Here is a 13,281-nt window from a genome sequence, read left to right on the forward strand (position 1 = left end):
TATTTGGGGAGTAAAATAACTGATGATGGTCGAAGTAGAGAGGATATAAAATGTAGACTGGCAATGCCAAGGAAAGCTTTTCTGAAGAAGAGAAATTTGTTAACATCGAGTATAGATTTAAGTGTCAGGAAGTTTCTGAAAGTATTTGTGTGGAGTGTAGCCACGTATGGAAGTGAAACGTGGACGATTAATAGTTTGGACAAGAAGAGAATAGAAGCTTTCGAAACGTGGTGCTACAGAAGAATGCTGAGGATTAGATGGGTAGATCACATAACTAATGAGGAGGTACTGAATAGGATTGAGGAGAAGAGGAATTTGTGGCACAACTTGACTAGAAGAAGGGATCGGTTGGTAGGACATGTTTTGAGGCATCAAGGGATCACAAATTTAGCACTGGAGGGCAGCGTGGAGGGTAAAAATCGTAGAGGGAGACCAAGAGACCAATACACTAAGCAGATTCAGAAGGATGTAGGTTGCAGTAGGTACTGGGAGATGAAGAAGCTTGCACAGGATAGAGTAGCATGGAGAGCTGCATCAAAGCAGTCTCACGACTGAAGACCACCACAACAACAATCATAGATTATTCGCCTGATCTGTTACGTATTTCCATTGTTCACTGAAGTGTCAAAGAAACTGGTATACGCATGCGTATTGAAATAGAGAGACATCTAAACAGGCAGAATGCGGCGCTCCGGCCGGCAACGCCTGTATAAGACAACAAGTGTCTGGGAGCAGTTGATAGATCGGTTACTGCTGCTCCAATGGCAGGTTAGCAAGATTCAAGTGAGTTTGAACGTGGTGTTGTAGTCGGCGCGCGAGCCATGGGACACGGCATCTCCGAGGTAGCGATGGAGTGGGGATTTTGCCGTACGACCATTTCACGAGTGCACTGTGAATATCAGGAATCCGGTGAAATACCAAATCTCCTACATCGCAGCGGCCGGAAAAAGATCGTGCAAGAACGGGACCGACGGCGACTCGAGAGATTCGTCCAACGTGACAGAAGTGTAACCTTTCGGCAAATTGCTGCAGATTTCAGTGATGGGCCATCAGCAAGTGTCAGCGTGCGAACCATTCAACAAAGGAGCATCGATATGGGCTTTCGCAGCCGAAGGCACACTCGTGTACCCCTGACGACTGCACGACACACAGCTTTACGCCTCGCCTGGGCCCGTCAACACCGACATTGGACTGTTCTTGACTGGAGACATGTTGCCTGATCGGACGAGTGTCGTTTCAAATTGTACCTAGCGGATGCGTGTATGTAGACAACCTCAGGAATCCGCGGACCGTGCATGCCGGTAGGGGACTGCTGGAGCTGGAGGAGTCTCTGTAAGGGGGTGTGTGGCGCGTGCAGCTGGAGTGATGTGGGGCCCGTGATAGCTCTTAATTAATAAAAGACTTGAAAAAGTAATGGAGCAGAATCTTGGCGAGGAGCAGCTTGGCTTTACACGGGCACCTGAGACGCAACAGGGCTCCTACGAATCTTGGGATAAAGGTTTATTGAAAAAGGAAGAGACCTTTATATGTGCTTCATCGATCTAGAGAGGGCATTTGACAATGTGGTTTGGGACAAGCTGGCGACTACAATGAGGGAAAAGAGAGTGGACTGGAAAACCAGAACACTTGTAAACTCATTATACCTTAATCAAAAAGTTTCAGTTAAAGTGAGAGGAGAAAGTACAAACTCGATCATACTAGGAAAAACAGTAAGACAAGGATGCTGTCTATATATGATTGACCAGTGCTCATTAGATGACAAAGGAGTAGAGATTGGAGTAAGAAGAGTAGGGTGTTTGAGGTTTGCTGGTGACATGGTCCTTCTAGCCACAGGGGAAAAAGAATTACAGGATTTGGTGGACACCATTGCAACTAACGGAAAAAAAATATGGAATGAAAAGTAACACAAATAAAACAGAAGTATTCGCACTAGCAGGAAATAAGGAAATAAAAATTATGCTGAATGGAGAAAAACTAGAACAGGTACAAAATTGTAACTATCTTGGAAGCAGGATAGACACCGACTAGAAGTGCACCACAGAAATTAAAACAAGGATAGCAACGGCGAAGGAGGCGTTTTATAAGAATAGGACAATTTTCTGCACCGGTGTGGACAGAGAACTCAGAAAGAGAATCATAAAATGTCTTGTATGGAGTGTTCTTGTATATGGCGCTGAAACGTGGGACTATGAGGAAGAAAGACACAGAAAGGCTGGAGGCTTTTCAGATCTGGACATGGCGGAGGATGGAAAGAGTAAGTTGGATGGACAGAGTAGAAAATGGAAGAGGTATTGAGAAGAGTGGGAGAGAAAAGACAGTTACTAGATGTAATAAAGAGAAGAAAAAGAAATTGGATTGGGCATATATTAAGAAAGAATGACGGACTGATGAAAACAATTTTAGAAGGTTATGTGGAAGGGAAAAGGAAGCGAGGAAGGAAGACATTCCAGGTGCTGTATGACATGCTGGACGCAACAACATACAGCAGCCTTAAGAAGGAAGCGACGGATCGCAGAAAATGGAGAGGCAAAGGACCTGCTAACATAGCAGAAAACTGATGATGATGATGATGATGATGATGACAGGTCTAGATACGACTCTTGAGACGTGACGCGTGCAGCCGTGGACAAAACGAGCGAGATCCCCCCCTTTGTCGTTATGCTGTTCCGCTCAGCTTTAAAGTCTGCTACACTGCGTAACAGGCAAGGCGAAGAAGTACTACCAACATACTACGCACAGGCGTGAAATTAAAAAACTATCCGAACTTTGTCAGACTGTTTTCAATCATGTGTAACACTATATTAATGCTGATTAGTGTGTTAAATGCAACACGAAAAAATATAAGATACACCGGGTGATAAAAAAGTCAGTATAAATTTGGCAAACTGAATAAATCACGGAATAATGTAGATACAGAGGTACAAATTTATACTGACTGTTTGATCAACCGGTAAATGAAAGAAGAAACGCAAATTAGTATCAACTGTGCTAATAAAAATGAATTTCATCTTACCGAGATAACGTAACTGTTTTAGTAAGAGAAAATACCCCAGATCGTTACGAAATAGCAAAATATTACGCGCATTCGGCCGCGAAACTATCTGCGTCAACGTCCAGATCAGCCACACTGGATTTCCGTTGCTCAGCTACCATGAAAGTGTGCAAATTTAGCAATGCGTGAAGATTCGTAACGAAATTCTGTTAAAAATCATTCAGTGGCACACTTAAGTCAATTAAATTATTGACAGAAGCGGAAAAAGTAGGTAGTAACAAGTATGAAATTCTACAAGATCTTCATATTGACATCCACAGGGTGCCGGTACAGAATAAAGGTAGCAATAAAACGTATTGAGGTAGCGAAAATTTCCCAAGATTTCTTTACTCATAGTATATCTGCCTCCATCGACATTAGAACCGAAAACAAACCAGGCCCACCTTGGAGTAGCGAACAATCCAGGCAAACAGCCCTCTATTATTGCCCCAGACATGAACAAGCCGTCAATTTCGCAATGAAAATGGCAAAATAAGCGGTGACATGAAGGGAGAAAATTCATGTTTTTGAGGCCAGAAAGCTGCATGTAACAGAAACTGCTGTCCAGAAGAGATCTCCCCCCCCCCCACGCTCGCGAGGGCCCATCACGATATTAGGCAGCTGTGCCAGTTGTGTATAATAATTCACAGTCGAATATTAAAGCAAAACTGAACACATCGGCGATCTGAGAGAAATGACGCGCACCCAGTGACAACAACATTTCAGTATGTTTATAACGGTTGTTGTTTTGTTGTTGTTGTTGTTGTTGTGTTCAGTTCTGAGACTGGTTTCATGCAGCTCTCCATGCTACTCTATCCTGTGCAAGCTTCTTCATCTCCCAGTACCTACTGCAACCTACATCCTTCTGAACCTGCTTACGGTATTCATCTTTTGGTCTCCCTCTACGACTTTTACCCTCCACGCTGCCCCCCAGTACTAAATTGGTGATCCCTTGACGCCTCAAACGATCCCTTCTTCTAGTCAAGTTGTGCCACAAACTCCTCTTCTCCCCAATTCTATTCAGTACCTCCTTATTAGTCACGTGATCTGCCCATCCAATCTTGACCAATCTTCTGTAGCACCACATTTCGAAAGTTTTTGATTCTCTTGTTGTGTATACTATTTATCTTCCGTGTTTCACTTCCATGCATGGCTACACTCCATACAAATACTTTCAGAAGCGACTTCCTGACACTTCAATCTATACTCGATGTTAACAAATTTCTCTTCTTCAGAAACGCTTTCCTTGCCATTGCCAGTCTACATTTCATATCCTCTCTACTTCGACCATCATCAGTTATTTTGCTCCCCAAATACCAAAACTCACTTCCTAATCCAATTCCCTCAGCATCACCCGAGTTAACTCGACGACATTGCATTATCCTCGTTTATAACTACATAGTTAATATTTCAGAGCGAATAAACATTCACACTGTGAACCTGTGAATTAACTACTTTAAATCTTTCATCCGATGTCAACAAACGATATCTCCTACTATAGCAATGCACTAGAGATATTGCCCGAGCTATTTTTTGATTCATTACGTTTCTTGATCTTTTCATTCTGTAAATGTTCGTCAGAAAATCGTATTCAACACAATTGCTGACCAAATGAATACCGCGAGAATACCTCTATGTCATACTTGTGAATTTATTTAATGAGCACTTTACTATTTTGCCAGCAGCTTTATTTAAACATTAATTACGATTGTGACTACGAAGTCTTTCGCGACGGAGTCGTTGCATAAAAAGTTCTCGGTTTACTTGCCACGTCAAATTTGGATAAAATCCCGAGCTTTCGATTGCTACCTCCGCCATCTTCGTCATCTTTCTTATCATAACAAAGTGGCCCTATTATTGGAGGATTCTTAGACGGGATCCCGCAGCAGCACTTAGCGGGAAGACGGGGGAGCTGCTGAGGAACTGTGGCCCCCCAGAAGAACTGGTCAAGAATCCACGACCAAGAACTGCACGGCCAGCCAGGTTATACGGTCTACCCGAGGTCCACAACGACGGGGTCCCTCTCTGAGGTCTGTTGTCAGTGCTACTGCGCCTCCTACATTTCGGTTGGCATAGTACTTAACCAAACTATTAGCACCTATAGTCGGCCAGTGTAGCCATCACATCAATAACTCAAAAATGTTTGTTGACATCATAAAGGAGACAAGGATAGGGCTGAATGACATCATGATCAGCCTAGGTGTGGTCTCTCTGTTTACAAATGTACCGCTGGAAGAAACGTTAAAACTGTTGGCTGCTCATTTCTCTCTTGAATTACCGAAGTTATTCAGACATCTACATACATACTCCGCAATCCACCATTCGGTGGGTGGCGGAGGGTACCTCGTACCACAACTAGCATTTTCTCTCCCTGTTGCACTCCAAACAGAACGAGGGAAAAATGACTGCCTATATGCCTCTGTACGAGCCCTAATCTCTCTTATCTTTGTGGTCTTTCCGCGAAATGTAAGTTGGCGGCAGTAAAATTGTACTGCAGTCAGCCTCAAATGCTGGTTCTCTAAATTTCCTCAGTAGCGATTCACGAAAAGAACGCCTCCTTTCCTCCAGAGACTCCCACCCGAGTTCCTGAAGCATTTCCGTAACACTCGCGTGATGATCAAACCTACCAGTAACAAATCTAGCAGCCCGCCTCTGAACTGCTTCTACGTCCCCTCCTCAATCCGACCTGATAGGGATCCCAAATGCTCGAGCAGTACTCGAGAATAGGTCGTACTAGTGTTTTATAAGCGGTCTCCTTTACAGATGAACCACATCTTCCCAAAATTCTACCAATGAACCAAAGACGCCTATCCGCCTTCCCCACAACTGCCATTACATGCTTGTCCCACTTCACATCGTTCTGCAACGTTAAGCCCAAATATTTAATCGACGTGACTGTGTCAAGCGCTACACTACTAATGGAGTATTCAAACATTACGGGATTCTTTTTCCTATTCATCTGCATTAATTTACATTTATCTATATTTAGCGTTATCTGCCATTCTTTACACAAATCACAAATCCTGTCCAAGTCATCTCGTACCCTCCTACAGTCACTCAACGACGACACCTTCCCGTACACCGCAGCATCATCAGCAAACAGCCGCACATTGCTATCCACCCTATCCTAAAGATCATTTATGTAGTCAGAAAACAACAACGGACCTACCACACTTCCCTGGGGCACTCCAGATGATACCCTCACCTCCGATGAACACTCACCATCGAGGACAACGTACTGAGTTCTATTACTTAAGAAGTCTTCGAGCCACTCACATACTTGGGAACCAATCCCATATGCTCGTACCTTAGTTAGGAGTCTGCAGTGCGGCACCGAGTCAAACGCTTTCCGGAAGTCAAGGAATATGGCGTCCGTCTGATACCCTTCATCCACGGTTCGCAAGATATCGTGTGAAAAAAGGGCGAGTCGCGTTTCGCAGGAGCGATGCTTTCTAAAGCCGTGCTGATGCATGGACAGCAACTTCTGTGTCTCAAGGAAATTCATTATATTCGAACTGAGAATATGTTCCAGAATCCTCTCCGCTTCCTTGATCTTCCCCAATCCCCCGTGGCTTCTTTCGCCCCCCCTGCTCACCGCTACTCTTGTTGCATTCCGTATCTTATTCGTCAACGAGCCGCCCTGCATCCTTGTGACACAGCCGGCTCACACCTCGCTCCCATCGTCTGTTTGGCGCTTGAAACTGCTCCGACATTCTCTGCTCACCTGCTCTGTACTCAGACGCCAGCTCGCCACCTCGCGCCTCACCATCTTTCATTCCACTTCCTCCAGCTGAGTGCAGACATTTTTTGCCCAAGATGGCGACCTCCGTCGCGTACAATCTGCATCTCCATCTACAGCACTACTCTGCAATTCACGGTCAACTGTCTCGCACACTTTTTTCTTGGGTGTAACAGCGCCGAACATCTACATCTACGTGATTACTCTCCTATGCACAAGGAAGTGCCTGCCAGGGGGTTCAATGAACCACCTTCAAGCTGTCTCTCTGCCGTTCCACTCTCGAACGGCGCGCAGGAAAAACGAGCAGTTAATTTTTTCTGTGCGAGCCCTGATTTCTCTTTATTTTATCGGGATCATCATTTCTCCCTATGTAGGTGGGTGCCAACAGAATGTTTCCGCAATCTGAAGAGAAAACTGGTAATTAAAATATCATGAGAAGATCCTCTCGCAACGAAAAACGCCTTTGTTTTAATGACTGCCACTCCAATTCACGTACCATGTCTGTGGCACTATCTCCCCTATTTCGCGCTAATACAAAACGAGCTGCCCTTCTTTGTACTTTTTCGATGTCATCCGTCAGCCTCACCTGTTGCGGATCCCACACAGCACAGCAGTACTCCAGAATAGGGCGGACAAGCGTGGTGTAAGCAGTCTCTTTGGTAGACCTGTTGCACCTTCTGAGTGTTATGCCAAATAAATCGCAGTCTACGGTTTGCTCTACCCGCAATACTATCTACGTGATGATTCCAGTTCAGGTTATTTGTAATTGTAATCACTAAGTATTTAGTTGAATTTAGAGCCTTCAGATTTCTGTGGCTTAGCGCCTAACCGGAATTTAGCTGATTTCTCTCAGTACTCGTGTGAATAACTTCACACTTTTCTTTATTCAGTGTCAATTGCCACTTTTCGCACCATACAGATATCTTATGTGAATCATGTCGCAAGTCGTTTTGGTCATCTGATGACTTTAGAAGACTGTGTATGACAGCATGATCTGCAAACAATCTAAGACGGCTACTTAGATTCTCTCCTATGTCGTTTATATAGATTAGGAACAATAGACGGCCTATAACACTCCCTTGGGGAACGCCGGATATTACTTCTGTTTTAGTCGATGACTTTCCGTCTATTACTACGAACTGTGACCTTTCTGACAGGAAATCATGAATCTAGTCGTACAACTGAGGCGATACTCCGTAGGCACGCAGTTTGGTTAGAAGACGCTTGTGAGGAACGGTGTCGAAAGCCTTCTGGAAATCTACAAATATGGAATCAATTTGACATCCCCTGTCGATAGCACTCATTACTTCGTAAGTATAAAGAGGTAGTTGTGTTTCACAAGAACGATATTTTCTGAATCCGTGCTATGAGTCAACAAATCGTTTTCTTCGAGGTACTTCATAATGTTCGAATACAGCGTATGTTCCACTACAGTCATCGTGTACGAGCTCTCATTTGCCTTATTTTATTATGACGATCATTCCTCCCTATCTAGGTGGGCGCCAACAAACATTCTCGCATTCGGAGGGGAATGTCGGGGATTGAAATTTCGTGGGAAGATCATGACGCAGCAAAAACGCGTTTCATCTACATCCATACGGATACTCCGCAAATCAGATTTAAGTGGCTGGCAGACGGTTCAGCGAACCACCTTCACAATAATTCTCTGTTATTGATTGGCGACTCCATGCAGTGCTGTGTGCACAACGACCGTGTGTGTAAAATTAAAAGGAAGGTCAGCGTTGGCCGTAATATTGATGGTTTATTGGAAGCAAAATCGAGTTTCAATCACACGGTCATCATCTTCAGTGGTGTCGAGTACAAATTAAGTTCACAGACACTGGTGTCAAGTTATCTCACTATGTGATTGAAAATCGATTTTGCTATCAATAAACGACCAATGTTACGGCCAACGCTGAGCTTTCTTTTAATTTTAATTCTCCATTATTCGAGGCGAGTAGCTGCACTGCCCCGGCGCGATATTACAACGTGTCCCACGACTCTTGTCACCTCGGTGTAATAAAACGAGAGAATACAACATTGCGAGTGGAGCGGGCGTACTGACAATACTAAGAATTCGTAAGCAGGAAGTTGGAGTCACAGCCGCTGAGTGTCGAAAAGTGTGTCAGGAGAGTCCGGCTGCGGTGTAACGAGAGAGAAGGCTGCGGAGTTAGACAGACGAGAAGACAAACAGAGAGAGAGACGAACCAGCGGGGCAGAGTGTGGTGAGGAGCCGCCGGCCACACATGCACACTGCACTACACTATACACTACAATACACCGGACTACACTACCTGCACACTGGGTGACACTCAGTGGCGGCGGACGGTGAGCGACAGGCAGCGCAACTCGTGACCGCTGGCAGCGGGGCGGGGCGAGGCGAGGCGAGGCCAGGGCAATTAGAGCGCTGAGTCAGCCGGTGTGGGCAGCCAGTGCACACGCAGAGGCAGAGGCAGGGGCAGGGTAAACCAGACACCGGGCCGGCGCTGCGTGTCTGGCTGGCTGTACGGTGACACGGCTACTGGGTGTGTGTGTGTGTGAGCGAGTGACAGATATATATATATATATATATATATATATATATATATATATATAGAGAGAGAGAGAGAGAGAGAGAGAGAGAGAGAGAGAGAGAGAGAGAGATACACTCCTGGAAATTGAAATAAGAACACCGTGAATTCATTGTCCCGGGAAGAGGAAACTTTATTGACACATTCCTGGGGTCAGATACATCACATGATCACACTGACAGAACCACAGGCACATAGACACAGGCAACAGAGCATGCACAATGTCGGCACTAGTACAGTGTATATCCACCTTTCGCAGCAATGCAGGCTGCTATTCTCCCATGGAGACGATCGTAGAGATGCTGCATGTAGTCCTGTGGAACGGCTTGCCATGCCATTTCCACCTGGCGCCTCAGTTGGACCAGCGTTCGTGCTGGACGTGCAGACCGCGTGAGACGACGCTTCATCCAGTCCCAAACATGCTCAATGGGGGACAGATCCGGAGATCTTGCTGGCCAGGGTAGTTGACTTACACCTTCTAGAGCACGTTGGGTGGCACGGGATACATGCGGACGTGCATTGTCCTGTTGGAACAGCAAGTTCCCTTGCCGGTCTAGGAATGGTAGAACGATGGGTTCGATGACGGTTTGGATGTACCGTGCACTATTCAGTGTCCCCTCGACGATCACCAGTGGTGTACGGCCAGTGTAGGAGATCGCTCCCCACACCGTGATGCCGGGTGTTGGCCCTGTGTGCCTCGGTCGTATGCAGTCCTGATTGTGGCGCTCACCTGCACGGCGCCAAACACGCATACGACCATCATTGGCACCGAGGCAGAAGCGACTCTCATCGCTGAAGACGACACGTCTCCATTCGCCCCTCCATTCACTCCTGTCGCGACACCACTGGAGGCGGGCTGCACGATGTTGGGGCGTGAGCGGAAGACGGCCTAACGGTGTGCGGGACCGTAGCCCAACTTCCTGGAGACGGTTGCGAATGGTCCTCGCCGATACCCCAGGAGCAACAGTGTCCCTAATTTGCTGGGAAGTGGCGGTGCGGTCCCCTACGGCACTGCGTAGGATCCTACGGTCTTGGCGTGCATCCGTGCGTCGCTGCGGTCCGGTCCCAGGTCGACGGGCACGTGCACCTTCCGCCGACCACTGGCGACAACATCGATGTACTGTGGAGACCTCACGCCCCACGTGTTGAGCAATTCGGCGGTACGTCCACCCGGCCTCCCGCATGCCCACTATACGCCCTCGCTCAAAGTCCGTCAACTGCACATACGGTTCACGTCCACGCTGTCGCGGCATGCTACCAGTGTTAAAGACTGCGATGGAGCTCCGTATGCCACGGCAAACTGGCTGACACTGACGGCGGCGGTGCACAAATGCTGCGCAGCTAGCGCCATTCGACGGCCAACACCGCGGTTCCTGGTGTGTCCGCTGTGCCGTGCGTGTGATCATTGCTTGTACAGCGCTCTCGCAGTGTCCGGAGCAAGTATGGTGGGTCTGACACACCGGTGTCAATGTGTTCTTTTTTCCATTTCCAGGAGTGTATATATGTAGAGAGAGAAAGAGAGAGTGAGACATATATAGAGAGATATATATATATAGAGAGAGACAGAGAGAAAGAGTGAGAGATATAGAGAGAGAGGGGGGGGGCAGAGAGAGGGGGGGCTGAGATATAGAGGTTGGTCCATTGATAGTGACCGGGCCAAATATCTCACGAAATAAGCGTAAAGGCTGCCAGTCTCGCTAGTGAGATGGAAGCAGAGCTCACCACTTCCGGCACAGTCGACACGACCAACTGCGGACCTCCGGTACAGACCGGAGTGCAGCATCTGAATCGGAGGCTCAGATGCCTGCGCCGTAGGGTGGTGGGGTTTCGAGTTCTGCTGAATAGGTCGGGTGCCCACTACGTGCAGGAGGTGGCTACACAGGTACCAGGGGATGTGTGGCGTGGACTTGGTGGTTGTTTAGGTTAGAGGGTGTCAGAAAAAAATCGTTTCAGTCTCAAAGGGTGCACGTCAACCACAGGAAGAGCTTAGATACAGGAACCAACGGTATAACAGGTGTAAACGGTCATAGTTGTGTTGGAAAAGTACCAGAGCTCAAAAACTTAGAGAGAGCACTGTGCACAAGTATTGCAAACAACACTTTTAATTTTCCTACAAATATCATAGCCTTTACACTACAAAGACAGTCAGAAAGAGAGAGAGAGACGTACCCGAGCCGACGCCCAGCTTCCTGCCGCCCCCCGTTATGGCTCCGACGAGGCGACCCCAGGCGGACAACCAGTCCTGGTGGTTGTGGTGCGGGCGGTGGCCCGAGGTGGGGCTGCCGCGGCGGTCCGACTGGCTGCGGCTGCGCTGCCTCTCCTGAGGGCTGCTGCAACAAACAACACTGCTAAGCAACTCTACACACGTGTACCAACTTATCGTCCAACCAATGAACCAACCAACCAACCAACCAACCAATGTTGTGGCAGCCTCTTCTGCAGACTGGTGGGAACAACCACCACCACCTCAGGTAAGGAGCTGTAATATTCCTGGCTTAGTCAACCATCACATTAGGCTCCAAGAAGCTGTTCCCAGAGCAGTGGAGATGCAAGAAGTGTATAGATGACGAAATGTGGTGTGAGGTGCCTGTGACAGAAGTTAGATCCGGTACCATTCCCGTGAGAAAGACCGCCTGCATAATGCTACTGCTCTCTGATTGGCTGCTGTGTTCGCAGCAAGGCCGCTACAACGTCAAAGTGTAGTTATTAATATTATCTGCTTTCCTTTCTCAGACGTTATGTCTGGTTAAAAATGGAAAGTGACTCGGACCTTGATCGAGCGTGACTTCCTTTTAACTGTACGGTATATGTTACATTGCATTTAGGAACTTTCGGGTAATTGAACATGTATCAATAATTACAGATTTCTGTAGTTGTATATATATGTTTGGATGTTGCTGTATTGCGTTGATGTACTGGTGGATATTGTGTGGTATGACTCCTGTAGTTGATAGTATAATTGGTATAATGTCAACTTTATCCTGATGCCACATGTCCTTGACTTCCTCAGCCAGTTGGATAAATTTTTGAATTTTTTCTCCTGTTTTCTTCTGTACATTTGTCGTACTGGGTATGGATATTTCGATTAGTTGTGTAAATTTCTTCTTTTTATTGGTGAGTATGATGTCAGGTTTGGTATGTGGTGTTGTTTTATCTGTTATAATGGTTCTGTTCCAGTATAATTTGTATTCATCATTCTCCAGTACATTTCGTGGTGCATACTTGTATGTGGGAACGTGTTGTTTTATAAGTTTATGTTGTAAGGCAAGCTGTTGATGTATTATTTTTGCTACATTGTCATGTCTTCTGGGGTATTCTGTATTTGCTAGTATTGTACATCCGCTTGTGATGTGATCTACTGTTTCTATTTGTTGTTTGCAAAGTCTACATTTATCTGTTGTGGTATTGGGATCTCTAATAATATGCTTGCTGTAATATCTGGTGTTTATTGTTTGATCCTGTATTGCAATGACGAATCATTCCGTCTCACTGTATACACTGCCTTTTCTTAGCCACGTGTTGGATGCGTCTCGATCGATGTGTGGCTGTGTTAGATGATACGGGTACTTGCCATGTAGTGTTTTCTTTTTCCAATTTACTTTCTTCATATCTGTTGATGTTATGTGATCTAAAGGGTTGTAGAAGTGGTTATGAAATTGCAGTGGTGTAGCCGATGTATTTATATGAGTGATTGCTTTGTATATTTTGCTAGTTTCTGCTCGTTCTAGAAAGAATTTTCTTAAATTGTCTACCTGTCCATAATGTAGGTTTTTTATGTCGATAAATCCCCTTCCTCCTTCCTTTCTGCTTAATGTGAATCTTTCAGTTGCTGAATGTATGTGATGTATTCTATATTTGTGGCATTGTGATCGTGTATTGAGTGCTTCTAGGTCTGTGTTACTCCATTTCACTACTCCAAGTGAGTAGGTCAATATTGGTAT

The 13,281-nt window shown here is 46.1% G+C and overlaps 1 protein-coding gene across 1 annotated transcript in view; it reads right to left on the bottom strand.

Annotated features, from left to right (window-relative positions):
* The window catches only part of LOC126232154 (tyrosine-protein phosphatase non-receptor type 11-like), a 236,103-nt gene extending 224,466 nt beyond the window's left edge, over positions 1–11,637 (bottom strand). The window contains exon 1 of the mRNA XM_049942459.1: positions 11,510–11,637. The gene's annotated coding sequence lies outside the window, so the exon portion shown is untranslated. The remainder of the gene's footprint in view (positions 1–11,509) is intronic.
* Positions 11,638–13,281: the final 1,644 nt, after the last annotated feature.

This window comes from Schistocerca nitens, unplaced genomic scaffold, assembly GCF_023898315.1.
Source record: "Schistocerca nitens isolate TAMUIC-IGC-003100 unplaced genomic scaffold, iqSchNite1.1 HiC_scaffold_465, whole genome shotgun sequence".
Lineage (NCBI taxonomy): Eukaryota > Metazoa > Arthropoda > Insecta > Orthoptera > Acrididae > Schistocerca > Schistocerca nitens.